Source organism: Suncus etruscus, chromosome 11, assembly GCF_024139225.1.
Source record: "Suncus etruscus isolate mSunEtr1 chromosome 11, mSunEtr1.pri.cur, whole genome shotgun sequence".
Taxonomy (NCBI): Eukaryota; Metazoa; Chordata; class Mammalia; order Eulipotyphla; family Soricidae; genus Suncus; species Suncus etruscus.
Window position 1 is genome coordinate 85,510,805 of NC_064858.1, and position 14,772 is coordinate 85,525,576.

General features: G+C 43.4%; 1 pseudogene; it reads right to left on the reverse strand.

Annotated features, from left to right (window-relative positions):
• Window positions 1-1,400: 1,400 nt before the first annotated feature.
• On the reverse strand, window positions 1,401-2,062 carry LOC126022159 (DNA-directed RNA polymerases I, II, and III subunit RPABC1-like; annotated as a pseudogene).
• Between the last annotated feature and the right edge of the window lie 12,710 nt (window positions 2,063-14,772).

Consider the following 14,772-nt stretch of genomic DNA (forward strand, 5'->3'; position numbering starts at 1 on the left):
TAGGAATTGAACCATCGTCCTTCTGCATGAAAGGCAAACGCCTTACCTCCATGCTATCTCTCTGGCCCCATTTATTTTTTTTATTTTATATATCTTTATTTAAACAGCTTGATTACAAATATAATTGTAGTTGGATTTCAGTCATGCAAAGAACACCCCCCTTCACCAGTGCAACATTTCCATCACCAATGTACCAGATCTCCCTCCTCCTCACCCCACCCCGCCTGTATCTAGACAGGCTTCTACTTCCCTCGTTCATTCACATTGTTATGATAGTTCTGAATGTAGTTATTTCTCTAACAACACTCATCATTCTTTATGGTCAGCTTTATTATTATTATTATTATTATTATTATTATTCTATGATGATCTGAGAAGATACTTGATATAAATTCAACTTTTCTAACTTTTTTCCCCAAAAGTCAGAAGGATTTTATTTGGGTAAAATGCAGGTTACATTAAACCCATCATTCACAGGGATGTGACCTCCAATACTGTATTCAGAACATTCTCTTCCTCCACCAGGAACGCTCCCTGTAAACACTTCCCTTCCTGTCCTGCACCCCATTAACTCTGTCCCTGCAGGTGGTTCCACTCAGTCCCCCACCAATAGTATTAGAAATTACTTGGTAGGGGCAGGCAGGACTTGCTTAGAAAGGGCACAAGCATAAAAAAAAGGGGCCAGAACAATGGGACGGCAAGCAGGACGTTTGCCTTGCATGTGGGCAACCCAGTTTTGATTCCGGGCACCCCATAGGGTCCCCCAAGTCCACCAGGAGTCATCCCTGAGCACTGCCAGGTTGACCTAAAATCAACAGAGACATGTCACAGGCTATTTTAACAGTCTACCTAGCAGCTAGTAAAGGTCTGATCTGAGAGGGATATGTGGAGATAAGTGGGGCGCCTCCTGCACGTTTAGAAACATCTTAAGGCCCTTGGGTCAGCCCAAGGGTTAAGTTGGAGCTCAAGGAATTTGAAAATGGGGAGCAGTAGTACCCTGGTAGACAAAACTAAGGCCCAAGAGCCCACTGAGGGTGGGGACACAGGTTTGGGGCACAAGGCCTCGGAGAAAGGCGGGGGCTGGAACTGCACCAGTCACTGGGGAACAAGCAGGTAGCTTCCCACACCCTTGACACTCCTCCTGGGAGGTCAAGGGACCTCACCTCTGACCTCACCAGAGACAGGGGATACAGGGAAACGGACAAAGGTGCACATACCACCAAAAAAAAAAAAAAAAAAAGGGAGGTGAGATACATCCTTGCCCCAGGATCTCTGAACCCCACCCAGTTCAGAGCTCCCCAAAGTCTACATGCGTTCTCTCCTGCTTGCTCAAGCATTGGGGTCCCCCAGCATTGACATTCCAGTGCTGTTCCAGGCCCCTTCTGAAGTGCCATTGGGGGTCACACAGAGCTCTGGCAGGAACAGTGGGGGGGCCCATCTGTCTCAGGTGGTGGCTGCTGTACCAGGAGGGGTAGATGATGTACCTGCTGACTGTCTGTCTCGCTGGGCCGGATGATCTTCATCACCTGCTTCTGCTTTACCCCGAAGTAGGGCGCCCCAGGGTTCCCAGCCTGGATCCTGGGCAGCTAGCTGATTCTTGCATAGCTTATATCTGGCCAGCAGCTCCGTCACCTCCTCCTGGGTCATGACCACTTGCTCTGGGACCAGGTCGTGTTCCGTGATGTTGAAGAGCAGCTCCTGCTGCAGAAACTGCTCCAGGATGTACTTGGGGACCATGTCAACCAGGGACTGCTTCTAGACCATGATGATCACATGGGTGATGTTCTCCTCTTGCATGCTCTGACAGTAAACCTTGATGATCTTGATACCTCTGGGAAGAAGACGGATATCTGGTCTGTGGGGTCGTCTTTATGAGCCACCAGCACGGTGAGGTCTGTGCACCTCGAGAGCCCTTCACTTGGGTTGTCCCCAAACCACACCTTGAACTTATCCAGCTTCCGGTCTAGCTTGTCCTGGGTCACCAGATAGCTGCGGTCAGGACACAACTGCATGACTGTCTTGTGATCTTCCACAACCAGTATGTCTCCTCCTCATCGTCCATGGCCACTGCCGGTCTTTGTAACATTAAAAAAATTTTGGGGGGGCGGCCATACCCGGCAGAGCTCAGGGGTTACTCCTGGCTCTGCGATCAGAAATCGCTCCTGGCTCGGGGAACCATATGGGATGCCAGGGATTGAACCCACATTATCAACAGCGTACAAGGCAAAGGTCCTATCATGGTACTACCATTCCAGCCCTGTTTGTAACTTTTTTTTTTTTTTTTTTGGTGTCACAGTTGGCAGTGTTTATGGGTTACTTCTGGCTCTGCACCAGGTATTACTCCTGGTTGTCCTCAAGGGATTATATTGGATATTGGGTATTGAACCTGGGTCAGCTCCGAGTAAGACAAATGCCCTTTCTATTGTACTATTGCTTTGGCCCTCTTCATACATGAACAAAAAACAATTTTGTGTTTCAGAATGTGGAATAGCCTAAAGAATGTTTTATGTGCATAGCCTCAGTCCTTGATGGCAGGGGTCACTTACCTTGCAACTCTTTCTGGGGCACTACCAAATAGACTCCTCCTTTTGCCTCAAAAGGGTGTGTGTGTCAGGTGTTGTTTACTGGTTGGTTGATCTGTACAATGGTTAAAGTGAGGTTATTTGGCACCTACCAGTATTGACTTTCTGTTAATATTTCTCTTCAGTCATGTCAGTATTCATTTGGAACCTGTGTGTTAGTATTAGTTGCCTGACTGTATTGCTTCCTTCATAATACATAATGCCCCTGTTTCTTATAACCTCTTTTAATTTTTTTTTTTTTTTTTGGTTTTTAGGCCACACCCAGCAGTGCTCAGGGGTTACTCCTGGCTGTCTGCTCAAAAATAGCTCCTGGCAGGCACGGGGGTGGGGGTGGGACATATGGGACACCGGAATTCGAACCAACCACCTTTGGTCCTGGATCGGCTGCTTCAAGGCAAACGCCACTGTGCTATCTCTACGGGCCCAACCTCTTTTAATTTGAAATCTATTTTTTTAAATTAAGTATGGTTATCTATGCCTTTTTAAGGCTACAATTTACCAAAATTGTTTTCAAACTTTTTACTTTAGGCTTATGTTTATCATTGAAGTACAAATGGGTCTCCTAAAGTAAAATTGAGTTTTATTTTCTGATAAACAAAGGCACTCTGTGCCTTTTGATTAGTGATCTAAATATATGGTGAACTTGTTGATATAATAGAATTTGTTGCATACATAAACACATATATACATATATCAGGGGTTTTATATATATTTATATATCAGGGCTTACTACTGGCTCTGCACTCAGGAATTACTACTCCTGGACGTGCTTAGGGGAATATATGGGATGCCAGGATTTGAAGTGGGGTGGACCATGTGGCAAGGCAAGCATCCTGTTTGCTGTACTATCTCTCCAGCCCCTCATGAATTTGTAACTTGTTTGTATTGTTTTTTTGTTTGTTTTTGGTTTATGGGCCACACCTGGCGGCACTCAGGGGTTTCTCCTGGCTCTATGCTCAGAAATCTCTCCTGGTAGGCTCGGGCGACTATATGGGATGCCGGGATTCAAACCAGCATCCATCCTGGATTGGCTGCATACAAGGCAAATGCCCTACTGCTATGCTATCTCTCCAGCCCCTAATTTGTTTGTCTTAAAAAGCTTTATATCGGGGCCAGAGAGGTGGCACTAGAGGTAAGGTGTCTGCCTTGCAAGCGTTAGCCAAGGAAGGACCGAGGTTCAATCCCCAGGCATCCCATATGGTCCCCCCAAGCCAGGGACAATTTCTGAGCACTTAGCCAGGAGTAACCTCTGAGCATCAAATGGGTGTGGCCCAAAAAAACAAACAAATAAAGAAAGAAAGAAAGAAAGAAAGAAAGAAAGAAAGAAAGAAAGAAAGAAAGAAAGAGGATGGAAAGCACAAAAGTAATCATAAGAGAGTTAGGAATGGCCATCTTAATATATGGCAAAAGAATTTCAGAACAAGGGGCCGGGGAGATAGCATGGAGGTAAGGTGTTTATCTTGCATGCAGAAAGTCAGTGGTTCGAATCCTGGCATCCTATATGGCCCCCTGATCCTGCCAGGAGTGATTTCTGAGCATAGAGCCAGGAGTAACCCCTGAGCATTGCCAAGTGTGACCCAAAAACCAAAGGAAAAAAAGCTTTATATTATTCTCTCAAATCTGAATAGTAATCTATCTGAATAAACTATGCTTGATGGAGGTATTTTTCATTCAAGACTTTGGATCTATGCAGTTCTCTTTTCATCTGTAGAGTTTCAATTGAGAAATATGCTGTGAGAGATTCCTTGTGGAGGTTGTGGAGATTCCTCTATGGAACTCTAAGTATCTCTTACTGCTTCAAGGATCCTATCTGTATCATTTTAATTATAATGTGTGTTGGTGTGCATCTGTTTAGATTTATAGCTTATTTTGTTGATAACTCATTGAGGGTCTCTGTCTCCTTTCTCAGTTTTGGGTAAAATTCTCAGTTATTTAATTAATTAATTTATTTATTTTTGGGTTTTGGGTCATGCCCAATGGTACTCAGTGGTTACTCCTGGCTGGAGATTGAACCCAGGTCGACCATATTATGTAAGGCAAGTTTCCTACCTGCTATCTACCACTATGCTATCGCTCTGGCCTCTTTTCTTTAAGTATTTTTTCCCTTTCTGGGGTTGGAGTGAAAGCACAGTGATAAAGAGTTTGCCCAGGATGGACTCGGGTTTGGTTCCCAGCATCCCATATAGTCCCCTGAGCCTGCCAAGAGCAATTTCTGAGCCAAGAGCCAGGAGTAACCCTTGTGTGCCCCCCCCCCCCCCAAACCAAGTTAACAAAAAAGAATTCCTTTCTTTTCCTTCTTCTGGAATTCCTGCAACATGAGTTTCTTTGATGCTGCCCTATATTTTTATAAGATATCTTCATTTAAAAATTCCGATTTTGGGGGGTTGGAGAGAAAGCATGGAGGTAGGTCGTTTGCCTTGCATGCAGAAAGATGGTGGTTCGAATCCCAGCATCCCATATGGTCCCCCCAAGCCTGCCAGGAGTGATTTCTGAGCCAAGAGCCAGAAGTAACCCCTGAGTGCTGCCAGGTGTGGCCCATAAACAAAAAAAAAATTCTCATTTTTAACGATTTTTTTTTATGATTGTCTTCTCCTTTATCGTCATGTTCACTGTTTTGATAGTTAGCTTTTGCCATTCTTCTCTTAAGCACCTCTATTGGGCTTTTATAGTTCAACTCTGCAGTGTGTGTGTGTGTGTGTGTGTGTGTGTGTGTGTGTGTGTGTGTGTGTGCATTACAGAGATCTAACCCAGGTTTTATGGATGCAAAGCATACATTTCATTACTAAGCCACATCCCTGATCCCAACTATTGTATTCTTTAATTTAATTTCTATTTGGGTTTTCATAATTCTTTCTTTTTCCTTATTAAAGTTCTTTTAATGATTATATCATTTCAATGAATATCATTAAATTTGTTCCTTAGAGTCTTCATCAGGAAGTTTAGAAATCTCTGATATTGATGGGTTCTTTCCAGAATTTTGTCTTCACCTATCAGTGCATATAAATTATTGTGTTTTACCATTGTTTTTACTGCAAGTACTAGGGACAAAGGCTTGTGTATAAGTAGGGCTGGGCAACAATCAAAAGTTAATGATCACAAATTTCAGATATTTATTGTGAGTGTGAGTTTGTGTGGACCTGAATGACTTCTCAGAATTTACACTTATGCTAGTATTATGCTATGTATAGCTGCTATGATTCCAAGGTCTAATTGCTCAGGACTATGACCCATTGCTTATAGTTGCTGGTGCCTGACACTGACTGTATTGTTGAAGATCAGGAGGCTTGGTAAATAATTGGAAATTTTCAGTCAGTAGTGCACAAAAGCAGCTGTAACTGAGCAGATCTGTGTAACTATGAGAGAATTTTCATTTTCTAGTGCCTGGCAGCAACGATAGGATCAAAGTAAAGATCAAATAGATCTTGGTAACATCCATTTTTGAAATATTGTTTTTGGGGCCCAGAGAGATAGCACAGCGGCGTTTGCCTTGCAAGCAGCCAATCCAGGACCAAAGGTGGTTGGTTCGAATCCCGGTGTCCCATATGGTCCCCCGGGCCTGCCAGGAGCTATTTCTGAGCAGACAGCCAGGAGTCACCCCTGAGCACCGCCGGGTGTGGCCCATAAAACAAAACAAAACAAAACAAAAAAACAAAACAAAACAAAAAAAAAAGAAATATTGTTTTTGGGCACACTTGTGCTACCAAGTTTGAACTTGTCAAATGCAACTAAATATTAAAAAATAGAGGTGTCTGGTGGAACTGTGCACCCATATGAGCAGACCCAGTGATAATCAGGATACGCAGCATTTAGTGATAGGTCTGTGCCAAATTTAAAATATCTAGTGAGATAACCTGGGTTAATAGATTACTAGTGCCCCTAAAGAAACTTTGAACCATGTTGCAAAGTTTAGGGATGCAGATAACAGGATTGAGGGCAGTTCCATACCAAGTTCATACAGTCTTGATAAGTGACCTGGGTTTCATAATAGCAAGTGAACTTCTGAACCTGGACAGCAGTATCAGAAAAGCTTAGGTGGCTATCTGTTGTGTATGTAAACATTTTATAGAATTATTATGTTACTGGCCCTACCCTGATCTGTGATTGTGCCCTACCCTAGGGTGTGACTTGGCATTCTGCCCCCACCCTAGGGTGGTACCTGATTCTGCTTCCACCATTGGGTGGTATCTGATCCCACCATTGGGTGGTACCTGATTCTGGGGGATAAAAACAAGGGTCTGTGGAAGGCGGGGGGGGGGGGGGGGGGGCGGCCTTTTTTTTGGCTGGAACTGAGGCTGAGACTTTGGACTTCAGTCTTGTCCACCGAATAAAGCTAATATTTCCACAAGCCTGACTGCGAGCTGTTTACCTGCCGTTTCACCTCAGAACCATCAGCTGGACAGGGTGGCAGATGCGTGCTCCAAACTGGAGGGGAAAGACCTCATCCTCCATCCCTCCATCAGTCAACCTCTTCAGGGACTGACTTGCAACAGCTATGCAAGATTAAGAATCACTAGAAAAGAAAAAAGGAATATGATTCTTTGTGAAATGTAGATTTGACAAGTTAGTATTAAATGCACTCTTCACTGTTTTATTAAAAATGAGGTAAAATCTGGCTTTAAAATCCTATGAAGGAAAAATTAATAAAATCCTATGAAGGAAAAAAAAGAGTCACTAGAGACCCAAAGCTCCCAGATTGTTTTGTTTTAGTTACATAGGCCTGCATGTAACTGGGTAACCAGTCTCAGTGATGGAGCTTGCCCTATGTAACTGAACAGGAGTAAAGGAAAATGGGGAGGAGTTTACTAATCAGCTATGCTTTGGGAGGTCTCTAGCATACTTTATGACTATAGATATGTGGCCCAGTCAGATGTGGGCTGACACTAGCTGGACCTGTTTGACTAAACTTAAACAAGTGTCACTCAACCCCCAGGTATTTCAGTTATTACCAGGAGATAGGTGGGGTAACACAGGTATTTATTTTCAGGAAGCTTTTAAGAGGATTGATCAAAATCGGCATCTTTCAGCAAGGTTGCAAGAGGCCATTGAAATAACCTTCTGGTGATTGAGTCTGAGACTTGTTTGCATCTATATAATCTTTTGCTTCCCAGGACAGTGTTATAAAAACTGAACTGTAGGATTGGGTGCCCAGTGTTTGATGTAACCACCCCAGTTTCAAAGGACAAAGTTCTGCTTTTTAGAATTTATCTATGGACAGCAGCTTGTTTCTCTCCTGGTTAGGATGTCAATTTAATCCAGAGGCTACCCTGTAGTCATTCACGTTAGTTGTTAGGTGTTATTCTGTGATTAATCCAAGAATTGGTGTTGATTTGTTAATATCATAAGAGACTGTAATAAAAGTCTTTATGTTTATTCATCTTCTAAATTTTTGCTTCAGACTCAAAAGGCATATCTGCCCAATTTACAAGTTGGGTAAATATAATATACAACTGATGGGGAAGGGATCAGAAAACTTTGCCTCTCATGGAAAAATAAAATAACTTCTCTGTAAACATTTCAAAATTTAATAACTATAACATTATATTTTCCTTTTTTATTGACCACACCCACTGGTGCTCAGGGGCTACTCCTGCTCTATACTCAGGAATTATTCCTGCTGTGCTCCTGAGACCATATGCTGCTGGGAATTGAAAGTGGGTCAGCCATGCACAAGGCAAATGCCCTACCCATTGTACTACTGTACTGGCCCCAACATTATATTTTCCTGTAAGCAAATATCTATGTGATTATAAAATGCCAGGTAACTATTGTTTCCTTTCCTTGAAGATTGATCACTTCCCCTTTTCATCTTTGATCTAGTTTTTTTTTGTTTTTGTTTTTGTTTTTGTTTTTTGGGCCCCACCCAGTGACGCTCAGGGGTTACTCCTGGCTATGCGCTCAGAAGTCGCTCCTGGCTTGGGGGACCATATGGGACGCCGGGGGATCGAACCGCGGTCCGTCCTAGGCTAGCGCAGGCAAGGTAGGCACCTTACCTCCAGCGCCACCGCCCGGCCCCCTTTGATCTAGTTTTACTTGCAATTGCACACACAATAGCTAGAAGCTTAACTTATTTTGTCAAAGGAGTTAATTTGTTACCTATGCTCGATACCTCAAGAGGAGAGAATAATAAAGCTGAGATCAGTTGGAGCCCAAGACCATTTGCAGCCAAGTAAATTAAAGACAGAGGACTAAGTGAATAATGGATGTATATGTACAAATTATATGAATATTGTAATACATTTACATTATAAAACACACCTATATTAATATAGAGAGACAATAGAGACAAGGGTCAGGAAGACCAGTCCATGGTAGGAGGCTTGCCACAAATAGCAGGGGAGTGCAATTAGGGCAGAAAAGGAGCCTCAGTGACAATGATAGTTGGAAATGATTATTCTAGACCAGACAAGAACTGGGTGCTGAAAAGGAGATAAGTGATATGCATGATGCCCCTTCAGCAGCAATATTGCAAATCACAGTGTCATAAAGGAAAAGAGAAAGAGACAGAGAGGAAGAGAGAGGATAGAGGAAGAGAGAGGATAGAGAGAGCATAGAGTGAGAGAGAGAGAGAGAGAGAGAGAGAGAGAGAGAGAGAGAGAGAGAGAGAGAGAGAGAGAGAGAGAGAGAGAGAGAGAGAGAGAGACAGATATATCTGCCCCAGAGGCAGGCCGCGGTGAGGGCAGGAGAGAAGAAATAAGGGAACTTGGAAACATTGGTGTTAGGTAATGTGCAGTGGTAAAAGATGTTGTACATTGTATGACTGAACCTGAATCATGAATAACGTTCTGTGTATATCATGGTGATTCAGTTAAAAAAAACTTATTAAAAAAATAAAAATAACGGGGCCAGAGAGATAGCACAGCGGTAAGGACGGTGGTTCAAATCCCGGCATCCCATCTGGTCCCCCAAGCCTGCCAGGAGCGATTTCTGAGCATAGAGCCAGGAGTAACCCTGATCGCTGCCGGGCATGACCCAAAAACAAAAACAAAACAAAACAAAAAAAAAATAGTGACCTGAGAAATAGCGCAGCAATAGGGTGTGTGCCTTGCATGAGGCTGACCCAGGATGATCTTGGGTTTGATCCCTGGTATCCCATATGGTTGCCCAAGCGAGGAGCGATTTCTGAGCGCATATCCAGGAGTAATCCCCGAGTGTCACTGGGTGTGGCGCAAAAACCAAACCAAAACAAACCAAAACAAAAAACCACCAACCCCACCCCTCCAAAATAAAAATACTACACTTACACAGACTATGACAGTTTACAATTAGTGTGACAATGCTAGGAAGTGATCATATAAGGTTAGAATATGGTTGGCACTTTGACTCTGGGAAAGTATTGCCTTAATATTCTCTTCTCTAAGGATCAGAATGCTGTTACAGTGGGTATGAGTAGGGCCCTTGCCTTGCACAAAACTGATCTGAGTTCATTCTCTGGCATCCTGTATGGTTCCCTGAGCCTTCCAGGAGTAATCCTGAGCACAGACCAGGAGTAAACCCTGAGTACCACCAGGTATGGCCCCCAAACTATTAGAAAACCAACCCTCTTCTTTGAGATCCCACAATATTGTTCCCCTTATTAATTTACCCAAATTACTATGTTCATATAAACTAGAAATTTGTGTAGAAATGGTCTTATTCTCCAGAGTATGCCCATTCATTTTCATTGACTCTCTGAGAAAGAATTTTTACTTTTAGTAAACTGTTTGTTCTTACTTAGCATGGAGGTAGAGCATTTGCCTAGCATGCAGAAGGACGGTGATTCGAATCCTGGCATTCCATATGGTCCCCTGAGCCAGGAGCAATTTCTGAGCATAGAGCCAGGAGTAACCCCTGAGCGCTACCAGGTGTGACCCAAAAAACAAAAAACAAAAAAAGAAAAACGAAACAATGTTTGGGTCAAGGGGGGGGGGAGAGAGAGAGAGAGAGAGAGAGAAAGAGAGAGAGAGAGAGAGAGAGAGAGAGAGAGAGAGAGAGAGAGAGAGTGCGGGAGGGAGGGAGGGAGGGAGGGAGGGAGGGAGGGGGAGAGAGAGAGAGAGAGAGAGAGAGAGAGAGAGAGAGAGAGCGAGCTTATTTGGATGGGTGTATGCTTTACCTGTAGGAATACTGGTTTCAGAGGCTGGAGAGATAGCACAGTGGTAAGGCATTTGTCTTGTACACAGCCTACCTGGGACGTACCTGGGTTCAATTTCTGACATCCCATATAGTCCCCTGAGCCTGCCAGGAGTGACTTCTGAGCGCAGAGCCACGAGTAACCCCCGTGAGAACCGCCAGGTGTGGCCTCCAAAACACCACCACCACCACCACCACCACCACAACAACAACAACAACAAAAAAGGAGTACTGGGAGGCCAGAGAGATAGAATGGAGATAGGGTGTTTGTCTTGCATGCAGAAGAATAGTAGTTTGAATCCCGGCATCCCAGATGGTCCCCAAGCCTGCCAGGAGCGATTTCTGAGCATAGAACCAGAAGTAATCCCTGAGCACTGCTGGTGTGACCCAAAAACCAAAAACCAAGGAAAAAAAAAAAAGGAGTACTGGGTTCATGCCTAGGTACTTGTGAAACTGACCCCCTAAGCACAGAGGCAGGCATATCCCTTGGGAACTCCTGGGTCTGACCCCAAAATAAAGAAAATCAGTGTTACTCTATTCAGGTTATGCCTATGCTCAGTTGACATGTGAACCGGGGACTAGGGTGGTTGTAGCCTCAGGAAGGGAATCTACTCTCTTACTCTTACCACATAGGTCACCTGGGTAGTACCTGGAGGATTTAGGATGGATAAATTTTGTTCTGAGAACCCTTTGCAGTGCAGATGCTTGCATCTTACCAGCTCCAACACACAGCCATCAGACATGGTCTGAGACACACTTGATCTTCATGATATGGGAATTAATCCCCAACCGTCTGAGTGAAATATCTACATCTATATCTACACATTGATATTACCTCTATACCATGGATGGAGACAAAGTTGTTTCTTTTTTTTTTTCAATTGACATTACTAGGGCCTCTTATCTCCCTGCCTGAAACACCTTTGATTCCTGTACTGAGTTTACTATTGATTTATTTCCCCTCTACTCCCCCTACCTCTCCCCATCTCACCAAGCTCTCCATGGCTTTTTTTTTTTTTTTTTTGGTTTTTGGGTCACACTTGGCAGCACTCAGGGTTTCCTTCTGGCTCCATGCTCAGAAATCGCTCCTGGCAGGCTTTGGGGGACCATATGGGATGCTGGGATTAGACCACCGTCCTTTGCATGCAAGGCAAACACACTACCTCCATGCTATCTCTCCAGCCCCTCCATGGCTACTTTTATTCAATAATAGCTAATCATTGATTTGTATGGAGATAGAATCATAAGTCTCTTACGTTGACTGGCATTTTGGTGGCCTCACTTCATTGTCTTTAAACAGTACCTGGTAAAACTTACTGATTGTGAAATTTTACTATCATTTTGCAAGATGTTCATGTTGGGTGAAAATTGCATAAAGAATATATCTACATTTTTTGGTTTGTTTTTGGCCACACCTGGTGATGCTCATGGTTTATGCCTGACAGGCTCAAAGGACCATATGGGAATCCAGTGAGTAAATTCAGGTTGGCCACATGCAAGGCAAATGCTCTTTTCTCTGTGCTCTCATTCCAACCCCCACAAGACACGTATTTTTGTTACTAAGTCATCCCTAGGTCTGATTTTATATTCTTTTATTTTGATTTTTTTTTTTTTTTTTGGTTTTTGGGCCACACCCGGCGTTGCTCAGGGGTTACTCCTGGCTGTCTGCTCAGAAATAGCTCCTGGCAGGCACGGGGGATCATATGGGACACCGGGATTTGAACCAACAACCTTTGGTCCTGGATCGGCTGCTTGCAAGGCAAACGCCGCTGTGCTATCTCTCCGGGCCTTGAATTATTTTTTATTCAAAGATAATACATCACATAATTGACTTAGATGATCATAATACATTTGTTTCCAGAGAAGTTAAAGTAAAGCTATTGAAAAAAAAAAGAAAGAAAAAATAAAATGGAAGAGAGGAAAAGAAAGAAAAAGTAGAGTTGCAAGCACATTTGTGAAAATTACTGTATATCCAATGAAGTCATTAATACAATGACATGGTTTAGTAAGCTTTTGTGATTAGCTATCCATTCTGTTAAATTGGGGGTGATCCTTTGGAATGACATCATCAAACAAATGAAGTTGTTCAGAAATTTAAGCACTGTTACTGATACTGTGGCTTTTGGGGCATGTTACTCAGATGCCAGACCTCCTGGAAGAAGAAATATATGGCAGGGTGGGGAGGTGGAGTGGGGAGGGTGCAGCACTCACTCCAAAAAGCCCTGGTGATATCATCGCAAAACCCAGAGTACCTAAAGTGTAGTCAGATCAGTGTCCCAAAGGGAATCCTAGAGGATCAGTGATGAACCAGGGCCATCAGGGAAATGGTGATAGAGATAGAAGCATAGTTTTGGCTGGGTGGTTGCTTGGTTCACCCTTTTCTCCTGAGATGGCCAGTTTTTTACTGTGTGGGCCAGTGTATCCATAATCTTTCACTGCTCAGTTTACATCTTGTTCAAGAAAAGAGTGAGTCTATGGATCTGGCCCATTTAAAACATGGCAACTGCATTTGTGGGCATAGTTATAACTGTCAGCCTTCCCGGAAAAGGAAGATATGGGGGGGGAGGATGCCCACACTCACTCCAAAAAGTCCTGATGATATAAGTCCCCAAACTGGCATACATGAAGTGCGGTTATATCAGTGTCCCTATAGGGAAATATAGAGGGTCCGTGATGAGGTAGGGCCATCAGGGAAACAATGATTCTGAGTGATGGAGGCAACAAAGATGGCTTCAGCAGGGCAGGGGCTTGTCTCACTCTCTCCTTTTGAGATATCCATATTTCTGGTGCATAGGCTGGTGTACCCATAAGCTATCATAACTCTATTTGTAACTCTTTTCAGAAAAGAGTGAGTTTACAGAGGTGGCCCTATTTGAACCTGGCAATTGTTTTTTTTTTTTTTTTTTTAACTTTTATTTGAAGACAAAGATGCAAAGCAAGGACAAGGTAAAGTTACAAGGGAAGACAATCACCCATCAACAGAATTTTCAAAAATCCCCTTCTGATACTTTGATTTTGAATTTTCTTTTCTTTTCTTTTTTTTTTTTTGGGGGGGTCACACCCGGCGGTGCTCAGGGGTCACTCCTGGCTGTCTGCTCAGAAATAGCTCCTGGCAGGCACGGGGGACCATATGGGACACCGTGATTCGAACCAACCACCTTTGGTCCTGTATCGGCTGCTTGCAAGGCAAACGCCGCTGTGCTATCTCTTCAGGCCCAATTTTGAATTTTCAACCAAAAAAAAAACATTAAGAAAAATAAAACAAAACACATGCACATTTACTTTGTCCCTCAAGTTCCCAGATTGTAGTACACTACAACATTTCTTAGCAGTACCCAAAGCAATCTAAAACCACAAAATCTATGTAACTCCTTTGACATTAAAGGCTATAGCATTATTGATACAGTTGATATAATACACCATTTCATCAAGGATGAGTCAAAGGAGCACAGCAAGATGGTGTTTGTGTGACAATTGTTTGCATAGGCCCAGCAAAATATAAGGGACATAGGGAGGAAAAGCCTTGGCCTTTCCGGCACAAGACCACCTCTAGGCTCCAGGTATACCAGGCTGTCCAACCCAAGTCATTGTCTGTACTGCCAATACACTGTTATTCTTCACAAAGTCACTGTTGTTGGTGTCAGGTTTCTGCTGCCAAGGATCCTGGAATATGTCCATATCCCACAGCAAAAATTAGAGAGTGATGCAAAGTGTTCAGTCCTGAAAGCAGGTCGTTGTTGTTGTTAAGTCCTCTGGGTGTTAAAAGGAAGTCTCTGTTGAATAAGTCTATGCCAGAGCAGTGGTAGGGTCTTCCCTGGTAGAGGATTGCTTTCACATGATGTAGTACACAACGATGGTTGTTTTGTAGATGGCATCCCTGGTTCAGGGGTAAATGGACAATACCCATTCTTCTGAGGTCTGAGCCAGGTCTTTATGACAATGTTCAGAGTGTAAGATCTCACTGCATTACAAGATTTGTGTGTTCCATCTCTATTAGATAAAAAGTGTTTGTATATAATTTCCCATTTTAATGGGCCTATGCAAAGGAAGAACTATGCCACATGGCGGGGTAGGTGTCTATGGA